The 16,198-nt window shown below is 40.2% G+C and overlaps 1 long non-coding RNA gene across 3 annotated transcripts in view; it reads left to right on the forward strand.

Annotated features, from left to right (window-relative positions):
* Window positions 1-15,156, forward strand: part of LOC126077811 (uncharacterized) — a 56,414-nt gene extending 41,258 nt beyond the window's left edge. For 2 of the 3 annotated variants that reach the window (XR_007517869.1, XR_007517867.1), the window contains 2 exons: window positions 4,440-4,561; window positions 11,066-12,786. This is a non-coding gene — a long non-coding RNA (uncharacterized LOC126077811). Of the gene's footprint in view, window positions 1-4,439; window positions 4,562-11,065; window positions 12,787-15,032 lie in introns of those variants that run through there. The other variant, XR_007517868.1, reaches the window with a different exon arrangement.
* The last annotated feature ends 1,042 nt before the right edge of the window (window positions 15,157-16,198 follow it).

A 16,198-nucleotide genomic window follows, 5' to 3' on the forward strand; every position in this document is an offset into this window, starting at 1 on the left:
TATAAGAAAAAAACAGAGACAAGGTAGGGGCCCTAATATATGGCATAAATAGGAAACAAACCATAACTAACAATGTATAAACGTGAGACGATAGACTAGATAACTGGGAGCTCCTAAAAATTAAACACTCATGCTCATCAAAATACTTCACCAAAAGAGTAAAAAGAGAACCTACAGACTGGGCAAAGTTTTTTGGCTACGATATATCTGTCAGTGGCCTAATCTCTAAAATCTCTAAGATACTGCAACACCGTAACAATAAAAAGACAAATAATTCAGTTAAAAAAAGGGCAAAGAATATGAACAGACACTTCACCAAAGAAAACCTTCCGGTGGGTAACAGACACATGAGGAAATGCTCGTGATCACTAGCTGTTAGAGAAATGCAAATCAAAACTATAATGAGATACCATCTTACCCTGGCATTACTGGCACTAATTAAAAAAATAGAAAATAACAAATGTTGGAGAGGTTGTGAGGAGATTGGAACTCTCATGCAGGGTTGGTGGGAATGTAAAATGGTACAACCACTATGGAAAATGATATGGCGTGTCCTTAAAAAGCTAAAAATAGAAATACCGTATGATCCAGCAATCTCACTCCTAGGAATATATCCTAGAGAAATAAGAGCTGTCACATGCATAGTCATATGCACACCCTTGTTCATTGCAGCATTATTTTCCATAGCAAAAAGATGGAAACAGCCGAAGTGCCCATCAACAGATGAATCGATAAACTATGGTACATACACACAGTGGAATACTGTGCAATGATAAATAACAATGATGAATCTGTGAAACATTTAACAACGTGGAGGACATTATGCTGAGTGAAATAAGTCAATCACAAAAGGACAAATACTGTATGAGATCACTACTATAAAAACTTAAAAGGTTTACATACAGAAACAATCTTTGATGTTTATGGGGGGAGGGGAAATCACTAACTAGATAGTAGATAAGTGGTAACTTTGGTGAAGGAAAAGACAGTACACATTATAGGGGAAGTCAGCACAACATGACCAAGGCAAAGTCATAGAAACTTCATAGACACTTTAAAACATTCTGAAGGACTGAGTTACTGGGCTGAGGCGTGGGGACCACAGTCTTGGGGGACATCTACGTGAACTGGCATAACAGTTCACAAAGAAAATGTTCTACATTTGACTTTGGTGAGTAATGTCTGGGGTCTTAAACACTTGTGAGCGGCCTTCTAAGATACATCTACTGGTGTCATCCCATCCGTAGCAAAAGAGAATGAAGAAAACCAAAGACACATGGGAAATGTTGGTCCAAAAGACTAATGGACCGCAAGTAACAAAGCCTCCATCAGCCTGAGCGCAGAACAACTAAATGGTGCCCGGCTACCACCACCCACCGCTCTGACAGTGATCACTAAAGAGATGTCCTGGACAGAGCAGGAGAAAAATATAGAACAAAATTTAAATTTACAAATAAAAGACCATACTTACTAGTCTGACAGAGACTGGAAGAATACTGAGATTATAGCCCCCAGACACCCTTTTAACTCAGAACTGAAGTCACTTTAGCCAAAGTTTAGACAGGTTTATAAAACAAACAATAACACGCGTGAGGGACGTGCTTCTTAGCTCAATCATGTAAATGAGACCAAATGAGCTACACCTGCTGAAAAGCAAAGACGAGAAGGCAGGAGGGGACAGGAAAATGGGACTAAGGGAAGCGGGGAACCTAGGGTGGAGAAGGCAAGAATGTTGACACATCACAGGGTCGCAACCAATGTCACAAAACAATTTATGTATAAATTGTTGAATGAGAAACCAATTTGCTCTGTAAGCTTTCACTTAAAGCACAATTTAAAAAAAAAAAATCCAGTAGAACTGTCTTTGTTCCACACATTGTAAAACCTAAGTCTTAATTTCTTTCTGTGACAAAATTTTTATCAAGGTAGAAAACCAAAACCTAACAGTATCTTGTTCAAGTAATCTGTGCTATCCCCATTCCCAAACACTTAAGGCAGGTTACATCTTTGATTGGGAATTGTTTTTACATGAAAGTAAATTAGAATGATCAGGCACTCTTAAATCCTTTTCTCTACATCTCTTCCTTGGTTTCTGTTACTGTGTGCATATTATTAATGCCCACCGCTCTAAAATGCAACCTCAGAGCTTCTGATGAAAAAGAATATAAGGCTAATAGGCCCTTAGAACGGGGTACTGGTAGCTGAGAGTGTCTCTTACAAGTAGTTTAATCAGATTGCTTTGCAAACTACTGGATCAGATCTGTACACTGAGAGAATAGGAATTGGAATTTTGATGCAAGAGAGTTTGGGAGGATTGAACAAAAGAATTTGGGAGCATAGAACATTTAAATGGAGAGTAAAAACGAGAAAGGCTCAGGGAAGGCAGAAGACATGACAGCAGTATAATCCTAGGTGTGGGATAGAGAGGGATGAAGCCAGAAGGTAGGAAGACCGTGGAGGTAGAATGATACCAGAAATAAATATTAGTTCCTTCAGCCTCTGTGGTTCTTGTTGGGCAGTTCCCATCCCATCTTTTCCCCAACTCTTGTCACTGTGTTAACCTGATGGAAGTGAGAACCAAACTAGATTCTCAGGCTAGCTTCAAAATGACTAAAGTAGAAGCCTAAGTGATGCTTAGACATGTCAGGAAAATACCTAGATGTATCAGACTACTGATACAGACTACTGAAACATCTACTGATACAGACTACTGAAACATCTACTGATACAGACTACTGAAACATCTACTGATACGGACTACTGACACATCTGATACAAACTACTGATACTACTTTGTTGTGCTGTATTATTCAGATCTCGTATCGAGGGCCATGCTCACGGGTCTTTTGCAATCAATCTGGAGCTTGGAAGGGGTCTTTATCACTCATTTTTGAGAGGGTTTGAATCCTGTTTGTCTACACTATTTGCAGCGTTTGTGTGTGTGTGTGTGTGTGTGTGTGTGTGTGTGTTGGCCTTTGTTTTCTTTTGGAGGGTTGGAATATTGAAGTCATATTGGAGCAAGACCAGCTTGATTTTTTTTATTTTGCTCTCATAGCAATCAAGCAACATCTAAAAATTAAGTGTCTTGGTTCTAAGTGTACAAGGCTTATACTTTCTCAGAATGTTCAGAGGCTTTGTTGAAAATGAATAAATGGCTATAAGTTGTCAGAAACTAACTTTACCAACAATATGTACTACAAGGGTTTTATTTTTAGCCTAAAAAGTTTTACTTAGGGTTTCATGGGCTAAAATTAACGCTCTACAACCTGATAATTCTTATTTCAGTAGGATTAAGTTACTTTATTTGGGAGTGCTTAGTTTAAAATGGAAACCCTGGTGGTGTAGTGGTTAAGTGCTATGGCTGCTAACCAAAGGGTTGGCAGTTCAAATCCACCAGGTGCTCCTTGGAAACTCTACAGGGCAGTTCTACTCTGTCCTATAGGGTCACTATGAGTTGGAATTGACTCGATGACACTGGGTTTGTTTTTTTTTGTAGTTTAAAATAGTCAGGAAAGCGTTCTACCTTTTCTCACGATGATGATGCAGACAACCAGAGTTCTCACTCCCAGACCGCTGTTGTGAACATTCTTTTGAGAGGTTGCACTAAACAAGGGACATGATGGGCAAATCCCACCTTTGTTGCTAACTTCATGGTAAGAATCAGCATGAATCCAATTCTCAAAATGTAGAAATGGATCCAGTCCTCACTTTCCCACTTCCCACTTCTCCACCAGCCACTCCTGTGGTACACTCTCTCTGATCCTAGCCACGCAGAGCTGGCTCAGAGCTCACGCGTTAGAGGACACCATCTTTCAGACCAGCTGCCCATGCTGCACTTCTTGGACCCTAGCCACCCAGAGCTAGGTCAGTGCTCATGCGTTAGAAGGACACCTCCTTTCAGACTGCCCAGTAGGCAGACGCCAGCCTCTGCTGGCTCTCACTGCCCCTGTAGTGAGGCTCACAGAAACTCAGGGAGAGTATACCATACTTGTGGCTACAACTTTGTTACAATCAAAAAGGATACAAATGAAGAGACACTTAGGGTAAGGCCTGGGAGGGGACACAGCATGGAACTTTCATGTCCCAAAGAGGAATGCGTTGCCCTCTACCTTGCATGGTCACCAGCAAGGAAGATCATCCCAGCCACAGGGGTCAGGGCTCTTACCGGCCTCACCACGTGGCCATAATAGATTACATCATGCGTTGTGAGGCTTAGTTATCATTGGACTCAGGTAATCCCTGTTGGTCTGGTCAGCCCCCATTCATTAGCCTTAGATGTTGGTCTGGCTCAAAAGAACCAGGAATAAAGTTCAAATTACTTTCTACATCTTCTTCTTTGGAGGCTAACCCACAACTCACTTTTGAAAGCTTCAGTGGTTTCTGGGAAAACCTTTTCCTTTTTTTTTTTAATGGGGATAATCTCATCTTTGTGCTTTTAGATGATGTTGTATTATTTGGAGCTGCAGTGCCCATCTTGTGACCATGAGAGGGCAAGCTTGAGGATCAAAACCAACAAGCCCGGGATGCTGGGTTGGACGTGTGGGAAGAGTCCTGGTACTCGGTAAGCCTTTGAGGTATTCAATTATTCAACCCTGCAAATTCTCTACCTCTAGACATCTGATTATGTGAGAATTTAAGCTTAACCACTTTTAACTGGTATTTGCAGCTATAAGCAACCTAATAGACACAGCAGGTATATTCAGATAAATAACCTAAAGGTTGGCAGTTCAAACCCATTCAGGGGCACCTCAGAAGATAGGACTGGCAATCCGTTTCCAAAAGGTCACAGCCTTGAAAACCCTGGAGCAGTTTTACTTTGCATATGTGGGGTTGCCGTGAGTTGGAATTAACTCAAGGACAAGTAACAACAATAACAGTGTTGCTGCTTAGTATTTAAAGCCCTGATGTAGTGAAAAAGCCTATGAACTTTTACCTTGAATTTACCATAAAATCAAACCCTTTCTTATCCACTCTAATAAAGCTAAAACAGTGAATTATCAAAACATTGGATTATCAAAACATTGGATTATCAAAATTAATTTATTATGATGTCAAAAAATAAATGAAACCATAATAATTTTAGTAGAATGAATGTAAGTTGAAAAATCACACAGTAAGTTGAAAGTGCAGATGGAGTCTTAGAAACTTGAATGTTGATGATAGGAATTGGAATTAAAATTTTTTTTCCAATGAATGTTCCCGAAAGGGATACCTAAGAGCGGGCCAAGTTTCTCCTATTACATCATGCTGGAGGTTAACATTTTTACGGAGTAGAATTGGAATTTCTGAATCTCATTTGCAACAAAACAATTTCCAGGTTTCCAATTGAGTGTACAAGATTAGCAGGTGGAGTGATGAGAATTTAATTAAAAAAAAAATAGTATGATGTTTGAAATCTATTTAAGAAGCAGTGATAGAACTGAAAAAGCAGGACAGATTACCCAATAAGCAAGGTATGCCCGGGCTTACTTGTACTTACTTACTCACCTGTAGTGCACAATTTCACCTCTTTCATCTTTGATGTGGTGAAACCCATGTGAAATTGTGCACTACAGATGAGTCAGTAAACACAGTTAAGCCCGTGCATACCTTGCGCAACTGTAAGTCTGTGTGTATCATAAAACTGACTGGTTAATCTGCCCAGCTGAGGGTCTGTCTGGTCCTTGCTCCTGTTTCTTGTATTTTGTATCTCCAGACCATGTTGTTTGGAAGCAAGCTGTCGTTGTTTTATGACCAGTAGATTGCCCCTTTGTCCTTGCAGACAACAAGGTGATGACAGCAACTGGCTCCAGGAAACCCTCAGTGACAATCCCTCTTTGTGTTCTGTGAGGAAGCTCTGGTTTGTAAATGGGTGACCTCAGCAGACTCCCCACCCATTCCTTTAGATCTGTCAATTTACTGAGACTCATTGTTATTGACTTTCACCCTGAACACTTGTTGGCCCTCGCTAGCTTTATTCACTGTGAAGCTGTCCTGTTATTACACTGTGTGTCAGACTCTCTGCCCTGGTGCCTTAACTGCGACACAACCCCTGCCAACTTCTCTACCACTTGAGGTTTTCTCCTCATGTCTCACTGTTTTGCATACCTCTTCAGGTGGTGTCCTTCCTTTTTTGCCCAATAAGCACCCCGTGCGTCTTCAGTAGAAATACCCTCTCTTCAGGGATCCTGCCTATAGGGATTTCAATACTCATTTCTCCTAAGATTAGACAAAGTAAGGCAGGAGTCTACTTCACTCTGAAAGGCTACCTCTTCAGAATTCCACGTGAGTCAAATGCCCATTGTCCCAATAAAGTTCAAGGCCTTTAAAAATGCACAAAGAGGTGCATTCAAGCAGTTGAGCATAGTTTGTCCTGGAAAAGTCACTGAGATGAATAAGGCAGAGCGAAGGTTCCGCTCTGGAGGTTAGGTAAGACTAAAAAGCAATATCAAAGCTCCCTGGGGGCAGGCTTGCTGTCCAGTGGTGATGAGGTCAGGCAGGGGCTCACCTGTTTACGCTGACACTGTGAATTGGGTGCCCAGGGCAGAGAACATGCCAGATTCTCTGGTATTGTCTATGGTACTTAGTGCAGTGAGCCAGGTACACCAGAGGCCTCAGAAGATACTTGTGGGACTACACTGACAAATAACTTCCTTGAGCCCACTATGTTTGCCACATGAAAACCAAATAACCCCAAACCCACTGCCATCGAGTCGATTCTGACTCAGAGTGACCCCATAGGGTTTCCAACGTTGTAAATCTCTATGGAAGCAGACTGCCACATCTTTCTCCCATGGAGCCACACTGGTGGTTTCGAACCACCAACCTTTTTTGATTTCACTAACCACTGGGAAACCAGAGGGTTTGCCATACCAGATAAGTGTATTTACACCCATCTTTCTGGTCCAGCATGCCTGAAATGCCATGAAGGATGTTTGTATGTGCAGATAATTTTTTTAGGGAGGTAGGGCTTTGATTTCCCTTATATATATGTATTTTAACCTGACTGTGTAGCAAGAATATAATAAATTTTTTATTATGTGTAGCAAGAATATTAAAAATAAACTTAGGAGAGGGCAGACAATCCTTGGGTGTAAGGAGACTGGTAATGGCTTGGGACAGCTGAATAAATAACATGTATTTATCTGGCTCTCTGGGCCTTACTCAAGCCTTTTTACAACTACCAGTTGTTTTATAGACATATTTTTCTATGAAGTAGTCAAACTGTGAACAGAGTGAATCCTGATTGATAATCCTGTTTTTAAAAAAAAAAGAAAGAAAGAAAGAAAAGAGAGGCACCATCATCATTTTCCTAATTGAAATATCTTTTGTGTTGGTCTATAGAAGCCTAGAATGAAGGGCGTGAGGGTGGATTTGGGGCATACACTATATGTACCCCTATCCTGCTCTGGGCTCCTTTTAGGAGTGCTCTTCATTAGTAACTGGAGTTCTCTGAGAGGAGGCCCTCACCCACCACACCCCAAACACAATCCCCAGGATGCTATCGCAGATTTGTATTCACACAATGGTTGGTCCTCAGTAAATGTTTGTTGGGTAAATGAAGCAGCTGCTACGTTTTAACAATATTTGTTAACAATATTCTCCTTCATGTTTATAAATTCTTTTGGTCAAGGACTAAATCTTATGCAGCCTACTATCTCTCTCTTCATGTTTTTAAAAAATTTTATGTAGTGACGTATATATAACAAAATATTTGCCATTTCTATCATTTTTATGTGTAGAATTCAGTGACATTAATTATATTTACCACGTCTTGCAACCATCATCATTATCAGTTTCCAAATTTTCATCAACCATCAGTGTCCCTTAAGCAATACCCTTCATACCCCCCTCTCAACCACCTCTGGTAACCTCTAATAAATTTTGGTCTCTATACGTTTGCCTATTCTTGATATTTCATATAGGTGAGATCATATAATATTTGTCATTTTGTGATTGACTTATCTCCCTTAGCATAATGTTTTCCAGGTTCATTCATGTTGCAGCATGTATCAGGACTTCATTTCTCTTTATGTCTGAGTAATATTTCATTGTGTAGATATACCACATTTTGTTTACCTACTCATCTGTTGATGGACATGGTGCTGTTTCAACCTTTCAGCTATTGTGAATAATACAGCAATGAACATTGTTGTACAAGTATCTGTTCATCCTAGTATCTCCTAGTAAACCATGTATATACTCAATAAGTGTTTGTGGCTGAGTGAATGAGAGCAGGGCCATGTTCATGGATGCCAGAGGGACGCCATGAATAATTTTAAAGGGATAGTTGCAATAATAAAAAAAGTTGCTTTCTAATTTGGATAGATTATCTTCTTCTTCAAATTGAACAGCTTATTCCCTGAAGAGTTGAATGAAGAGAATGAAGTGTTGGTTTGTGATTCTCTAACCCACTACTATGTAATTGCTTAAGGTACCTTTAAATTTACTAAGCATGCTGCCTAAACCAGCATTTAAGACATTAAGAACACTGGACGCTCCCGTTAACCAAAAGCTGAATCCCCTTAATGGTACTTGTTACCTTTTCCCCAGTTGGCATGCCATGTGCACAGCAACTCTGGAGCTGTCCCTCCAGCAAGTTATGAATTCAAGAAGGAGAATGATAAATGTATTATAATCAGTAACGGTTTCTGATTTATGCTCAAGGTGGCCTTTTTATGAACTCTTTCTTCTCAAAGCACTCTCTCAAGCAAAAACTCCAGCTATTAAACCTGTTGGTGAGTAAACTGAATGAAAATATGCTAAAAGGCTCCATCCAATCTGCCCCAAGCCAGGCAGAGAAGGCCAACTGAGTTTCATCACCATCTCCCAACACCTTTTGTTGTTTGATTAGAATAGTTCCTCTGTGAGACATTAATGATTCCAAACTCTGCTTTAAGACTTTATTATACGGGAAGTGATTGAAAACTGCCAATCACGGATTTGGCAATCCCCTCTCATGAGCTTAAAGACTGTTCTGATTACGATAATTACATTTTTATGAATATCCTACCTAGAGAGTAACAATTTTACTATGTCAGACTATATCACACAAAGATGCATCAATTTCATCTGCAATGAAAAATAGAGCCTAATAGCACAGTTATATTTATATGATAGTCAAACATCAAGATGCAACATAAGTGCTTCAACTGAAAGAATTCTGATCATTATTTAACCTTGAGATGATGATTAAGGATGAAGGCTTGTCAGCTTTCACAAATTATATTTTCACGATTTTTGCTGTTTTGATTTTTAAAAATCGACGATTAACATTTAGATTCCACTCCCTCCCCCATTCCTCCAGTTCCCGTGATATGTGGGCCAGGCAAGGCAAGGCAGGGCAAAAAAAAAAAAAAAAATTTATATGATTAATGGTCTAAGAGAGAGTGTTAGGTCATTATAAGACATAATTATGTTTTAGGTAAAACAGTGCCATTGTGCCACTGGTTTTCTACTTTAGGCAGCTAAGTTTCTTAAACAATGATGCAATAATGGATACAGTATTTAGATTTGATATATACATATATGTTAGTTTAGTGAACAGATAATTGTTCCATTGCCATAGACAATGACCAGTGCTAGCTGAAGTGTGGTCTGAGAACCAGAAGCATCAATCATCGGAAGCCTGTTAAACCTGTTGCCGTCGATTCCGATGCATAGCGACCCTATAGAACCAACCCTATGGAATAGAGTAGAACTGCCCCGTGGAGTTTCCAAGGAGCACCTAGTGGATTTGAACTGCCAACCCTTTGGTTGGCAGCCATAGTACTTAGCCACTACACCACCAGGGTTTCCAGAAACCTGTTAGAAATGCAAATTCCCAGGCCCCGCCCTAGACCTACATAATCCAGAACTTAGGCGGGGCTTAGGTGTCTGTTTACCAAGCCCTCCAGGCGATTTTCTGAGGTTTGAGAACCGCTGCTCTGGCATCTTGTGATTAGACTCGACAGCACTGGGCTTTTTTTTTTTTTACAGTGAGCAAGTGTGAAGGTTGCAACCTCAACAACACTAAAGGCATTCCCGGTTACCTGCAGCGGGTGTGCATTCCTGGAGGTCGCCTAAGTGAACAGGCCTTTTGCAAAGTCCCTGAGTACAAGGGTTCCTTTTCAGTGGATTCCCCCCACCTCCTTTAAATCCCCTGATGTCACAGTGTGCCCCAGGCTATAGTTTATTCCCACTACTGGTCATAGTTGTTGGTCCATCTTCCCTAGTAGAAGGGATGTTCATGATGCCCTTCATAATGTCAAAAGATTTCCACCACCCAATCGCCTACTAGTCTTCCCTTCTGTGACCAACCTTTTCCTTAAAGTCACCTGGAGCAGCTTAGAAATTTATAACATCCAGCATGATACACTTCTATATTTCTTTATGGTAGACCCACACTGACACCTTTTGACTCGACAGCAACGGGTTTGGTTTTGTTTTTGGGTGAGTCAAAATTGCATGCCAGAACTCACGACAAAATGGCATAGGGAGGCTACACATTGCATGCACACTCAATTCAAGAAAACGACACAGTAGAGCCTCCACTCAGTACAGAGTGCTGATGCCCACTGGCCAGGACCGTACAGTGCTGTCACTACACTGTTTTTTCTTTGGCTGAGAGGGTAAGGTAGCACTTAGCGTGAAGGAAATGTATCATCAGTATTTTGGACTCCTATATATATATATGTGTATATACATATATATAAAGAGAGAGAGAGGTAGATAGATGGAGACAACAATTGTTTAAAGGAACGTATAGAGACAGCATTATAATGAATCAGAACTGCATGGGGCAGTGTTAAATGGAGTAAATGAATACAACAAAAATGGAAATGCTATTTAGCGATTTAATCTTCATGCTATTTCCTACAGAGAAAGCCACACTAACTTTTAAAGGCTCAAATGCAAGGGCAAAACCTTTAGAACAGTATTTCTAAAACTGAAATGTGCATCAGAATGACCTTGAAGCTAGGATGCCCTTTATCACCGCTCTTATTCAACATTGTGCTAGAGGTCCTAGCCAGAGCAATTAGGCTAGACAAAGAAATAAAGGGCATCTGGATTGGCAAGGAGGAAGTAAAATTATCTCTATTTGCAGATGACATGATCTTATACACAGAAAACCCTAAGGAATCCTCCAGAAAACTACTGAAACTAATAGAAGAGTTTGGCAGAGTCTCAGGTTATAAGATAAACATACAAAAATCGCTTGGATTCCTCTACATCAACAAAAAGAACATCGAGGAGGAAATCACCAAATCAATACCATTCACAGTAGCCCCCAAGAAGATAAAATACTTAGGAATAAATCTTACCAAAGATGTAAAAGACCTATACAAAGAAAACTACAAAGTACTACTGCAAGAAACTAAAAAGGACCTACTTAAGTGGAAAAACATACCTTGCTCACGGATAGGAAGACTTAACATAGTAAAAATGTCTATTCTACCAAAAGCCATCTATACATACAATGCACTTCCGATCCAAATTCCAATGACATTTCTTAATGTGATGGAGAAACAAATCACCAACTTCATATGGAAGGGAAAGAAGCCTCGGATAAATAAAGCATTATGAAAAAGAAGAAGAAAGTGGGAGGCTTCGCTCTACCTGATTTTAGAACCTATTATACAGCCACAGTAGTCAAAACAGCCTGGTACTGGTACAACAACAGGCACATAGACCAATGGAACAGAATTGAGAACCCAGATATAAACCCATCCACATATGAGCAGCTGATATTTGACAAAGGACCAGTGTCAGTTAATTGGGGAAAAGATAGTCTTTTTAACAAATGGTGCTGGCATAACTGGATATCCATTTGCAAAAAAATGAAACAGGACCCATATCTCACACCAAGCACAAAAACTAACTCCAAGTGGATCAGAGACCTAAACATAAAGACTAAAACAATAAAGATCATGGAAGAAAAAATAGGGACAACGTTAGGAGCCCTAATACAAGGCATAAACAGAATACAAAACATTACCAAAAATGACGAAGAGAAACCAGATAACTGGGAGCTCCTAAAAATCAAACACCTATGCTCATCTAAAGACTTCACCAAAAGAGTAAAAAGACCACCTACAGATTGGGAAAGAATTTTCAGTTATGACATCCCCGACCAGCACCTGATCTCTAAAATCTATATGATTCTGTTAAAACTCAACCACAAAAAGACAAACAACCCAATCAAGAAGTAGGCAAAGGATATGAACACACACTTCACTAAAGAAGATATTCAGGCAGCTAACAGATACATGAGAAAATGCTTTCGATCATTAGCCATTAGAGAAATGCAAATTAAAACTACGATGAGATTCCATCTCACTCCAGCAAGGCTGGCATTAACCCAAAAAACACAAACTAATAAATGTTGGAGAGGCTGCGGAGAGATTGGAACTCTTATACACTGCTGGTGGGAATGTAAAATGGTACAACCACTTTGTAAATCTATCTGGTGTTTTCTTAAACAGTTAGAAATAGAACTAGCATACAACCCAGAAATCCCTCTCCTCGGAATATACCCGAGCCTTTACACGAACAGATATATGCACACCCATGTTTATTGCAGCTCTGTTTACAATAGCAAAAGGCTGAAAGCAACCAAGGTGTCCATCAACGGATGAATGGTTAAATAAATCGTGGTATATTCACACAATGGAATACTACGCATCGATAAAGAACAGTGACAAATCTGTGAAACATTTCATAACATGGAGGAACCTGGAAGGCATTATGCTGAGTGAAATTAGTCAGAGGCAAAAGGACAAATATTGTATAAGACCACTATTATAAGATCTTGAGAAATAGTATAAACTGAGAAGAACACATACTTTTGTGGTTACGAGGAGAGGAGGGAGGGAGAGTGGGAGAGGGTTATTTACTGATGAGTTAGTAGATAAGAACTACTTTAGGTGAAGGGAAGGACAATACTCAATACAGGGAAGGTCAGCTCAACTGGACTGGACCAAAAGCAAAGAAGTTTCCAGGATAAACTGAATGCTTCAAAGGTCAGTGGAGCAAGGGCGGGGGTTTGGGGACCATGGTTTAAGGGGACTTCTAAGTCAATTGGCAAAATAATTCTATTATGAAAACATTCTGCATCCCACTTTGAACTGTGGTGTCTGGGGTCTTAAATGCTAACAAGCAGCCATCTAAGATGCATCAATTGGTCTCAACCCACCTGGATCAAAGGAGAATGAGGAACACCAAGGTCACACGATAACTATGAGCCCAAGAGACAGAAAGGGCCACAGGAACCAGAGACTTACATCATCCTGAGACCAGAAGAACTAGATGGTGCCCGGCCACAATCGATGACTGCCCTGACAGGGAGCACAACAGAGAACCCCTGAGGGAGCAGATCAGTGGGATGCAGACCCCAAATTCTCATAAAAAGACCAGACTTAATGGTCTGACTGAGACTAGAGGAATCCGGGCAGTCATTGTCCCCAAAACTTCTGTTGGCCCAGGACAGGAACCATTCCCGAAGACAACTCATCAGACATGGAAGGGACTGGACAATAGGTTGGAGAGAGATGCTGATGAAGAGTGAGCTACTTGTATCAGGTGGACACTTGAGACTGTGTTGGCTTCTCTTGTCTGGAGGGGAGATAGGAGGGTAGAGAGGGTTAGAAACTGGCAAAATTGTCACGAAAGGAGAGACTGGAAGGGTTGACTCATTAGGGGGAGAGTAAGTGGGAGTATGGAGTAAGGTGTATATAAGCTTGTATGTGACAGACTGACTTGATTTGTAAATGTTCACTTAAAGCTCAATAAAAATTATTAAAAAAAAAAATGAACTTGAAGCTCGTGAAAAGTACAAATTCCCTGGGTTCCAAGAGATTTTGATTTTGGTAGGTTTGAGGTGGAGCCCAGGAATCTGCATTTAACAAGCACTCCAGGTAATTCTAGTGCAGGTAATCCTTAGCTTTCATTTTGAGAAATATTGCAAGTCTAAACCTTTAGTCTAATCCGAGAGGTGAGAAAAACTTTTATGAGTGTGAAGCAGTAAGGTTCAACAAATTTCACAGGAGCTGTACCTTCTTTGGATGCTCATGACATGTTAGTTCAAGCTCTCAAATAGTACTTAATGTATTCTGCCTAGTTCTAGAGTTATTTTTGTGCATGCCTCAGCCCCTGCCCCCCAAAAGAAGGCTGTAAGCTCTCTGAAACATGGAAATTATGTGGTACTCACCTTCATACCCTCAGCTAGGCTTACCCCAGACTATACTTTCTCATTACTGAGGAGATGCTCAATAATATTTGTTAATGAATGAATGATGAAGACAATAAGGATAAAAATGTGATTGAAAGAGTGGGATCGAAATAGATAAGGGTTTATTCGTGGCCCTTTCACCCACCAGCTGTGAAGTCTTGATTGAGTCGCTTCATCTCTCAGCTCTGAATCTGTAACACAGGAGATCAGTGTCTTCCTCCATCAGAGGGCTGCTGTCGGGTACATTTGACGTAATATATGCGAAAATGCTTTGAAACTGTGAAGTCACTTATTTCAATTTGTCGAATATGACTCTTTTTGCTCCACCTCATTCCCCCTGTGAATGAGAGGTTGTATGACTGAGGCAAAGAACATAAGGTTTATTTCTGGTCATTTTGGCAAAGAAAATCCTATTACGTGGCATTTAAATGAGCCACACGGCTTTCCATCTTCAAGGAGAATTGAAAATGAATTCAATTCTAAAAATTTATGATATGAATGAAAACATTTTATCCTACAAATCATGGCCAGTACAAAAAAAAAAAAGCCAAACCAAATCTGTTGCCATCGAGTTGATTCTGACTCATAGCGACCTTATGGGACAGAGTAGAACTGCCCCACAGAATTTCCAAGGAGCGGGTGGTGGATTCGAACTGCCCACCTTTATGGTTTAGTAGCTGTAGCTAACCGTAGCTCTTAACCACTGTGCCACCAGGGCTCCGGATAGTACAAAAGAAGGGGAGTAAACTGGGGAGCAAATTAACTATTCAAATTGTCATTTATCTCTGAGATGGCGAGTTTCAGAAATCTGCCACTGTATAATGAAATGATGTCTGAATTCTAGCTGCTTCCTGGACATCACCTTAAAAGGCAGCAGGTGTTCATATTCTGCATCCTAGTGAAGTGAATAGTGTCAAGGGTCTTAAGAGCTTGTGAGCAGCCCTCTACAGCTATTGGTCTCTACTCAACAGGAGCAAAAGAGTAAGAAGGTAAGCAAAAGCTCAGAGAAGAAACAAGTCTATACGAGCCACGACCTCATCTACCCTGAGACCAGAAGAACTAGATGGTGGCCAGCCTATTCTGACAGGGGCCCCAGATAGAATGGGAGAAAAATGTAGAACAAAACTCAAATTCCTAAAAAAGCCCAGGCTAACTGGACCAGTTGAGACCAAATGACTCCCTGAGATTATCACCCCGAGACACTCTTCAAACCTTGAGATCACCTCTTAGTGAAATAGCAGGATGACGTACAAAACAAAGGCTATCACCCATAAGAACAGTGCTCTACTAAAAAAACATCTGTATGAGACCCAAAGGTCAACACTTACTCTAAAGCAAAGATAAGAAGATAAGGGGGGCAGGGAAACTAGAATACTAGAAATGCCACAACCAGAACACAATTAAAGAGAATGTTGACACACCGTGAATGTTGACACACCGTGAATGTTGACACAGTGTAAAGTCACTGAACAATTTGTGTGGAAATTGCCAAACAAGAGCCTAACTGGCTGTGTAATCTTTCATCAAAACATAGTAAAATATTATTTAAAAAAAGTATTAGATAAGATGAGCTGAAAAGTACAGGTATATAACATCCTTTTTAAAACCTCAAGGCAAGGTTTATAATCCCTCCTTAAGCCCAAAAAAGTGTAAAGATGTGAGATCACAAAGAAAAGGCAATGTGCTCCAGACTAGAGCCAGCCCATACCCCAGTGAGAAAAATACAGGCAATGTAATGAGTTTTCCATGAAACTATATTTACTATTCAGTTTAGCCTATCTTTTATCCTGAGGTTATGTCTTCCATGTGCTAGCTTGCTAAAATGTCCTTGCTTTTATAAAATGTCGATTTTTTTTTTTAATTTGTGAATTAAAAGTTGACAACCATGACTCCCTGTTTGAATTTATTTATCCAGAGAGCCTTGCATCTGTTTGAGCCAAGTGACTTGAGGCAAATTTCTTATCCACTCAGTCCTCAATCTCTCCATGTGTAATTGCATAAAGATTAGCA

Source organism: Elephas maximus, chromosome 6, assembly GCF_024166365.1.
Source record: "Elephas maximus indicus isolate mEleMax1 chromosome 6, mEleMax1 primary haplotype, whole genome shotgun sequence".
NCBI lineage: Eukaryota > Metazoa > Chordata > Mammalia > Proboscidea > Elephantidae > Elephas > Elephas maximus.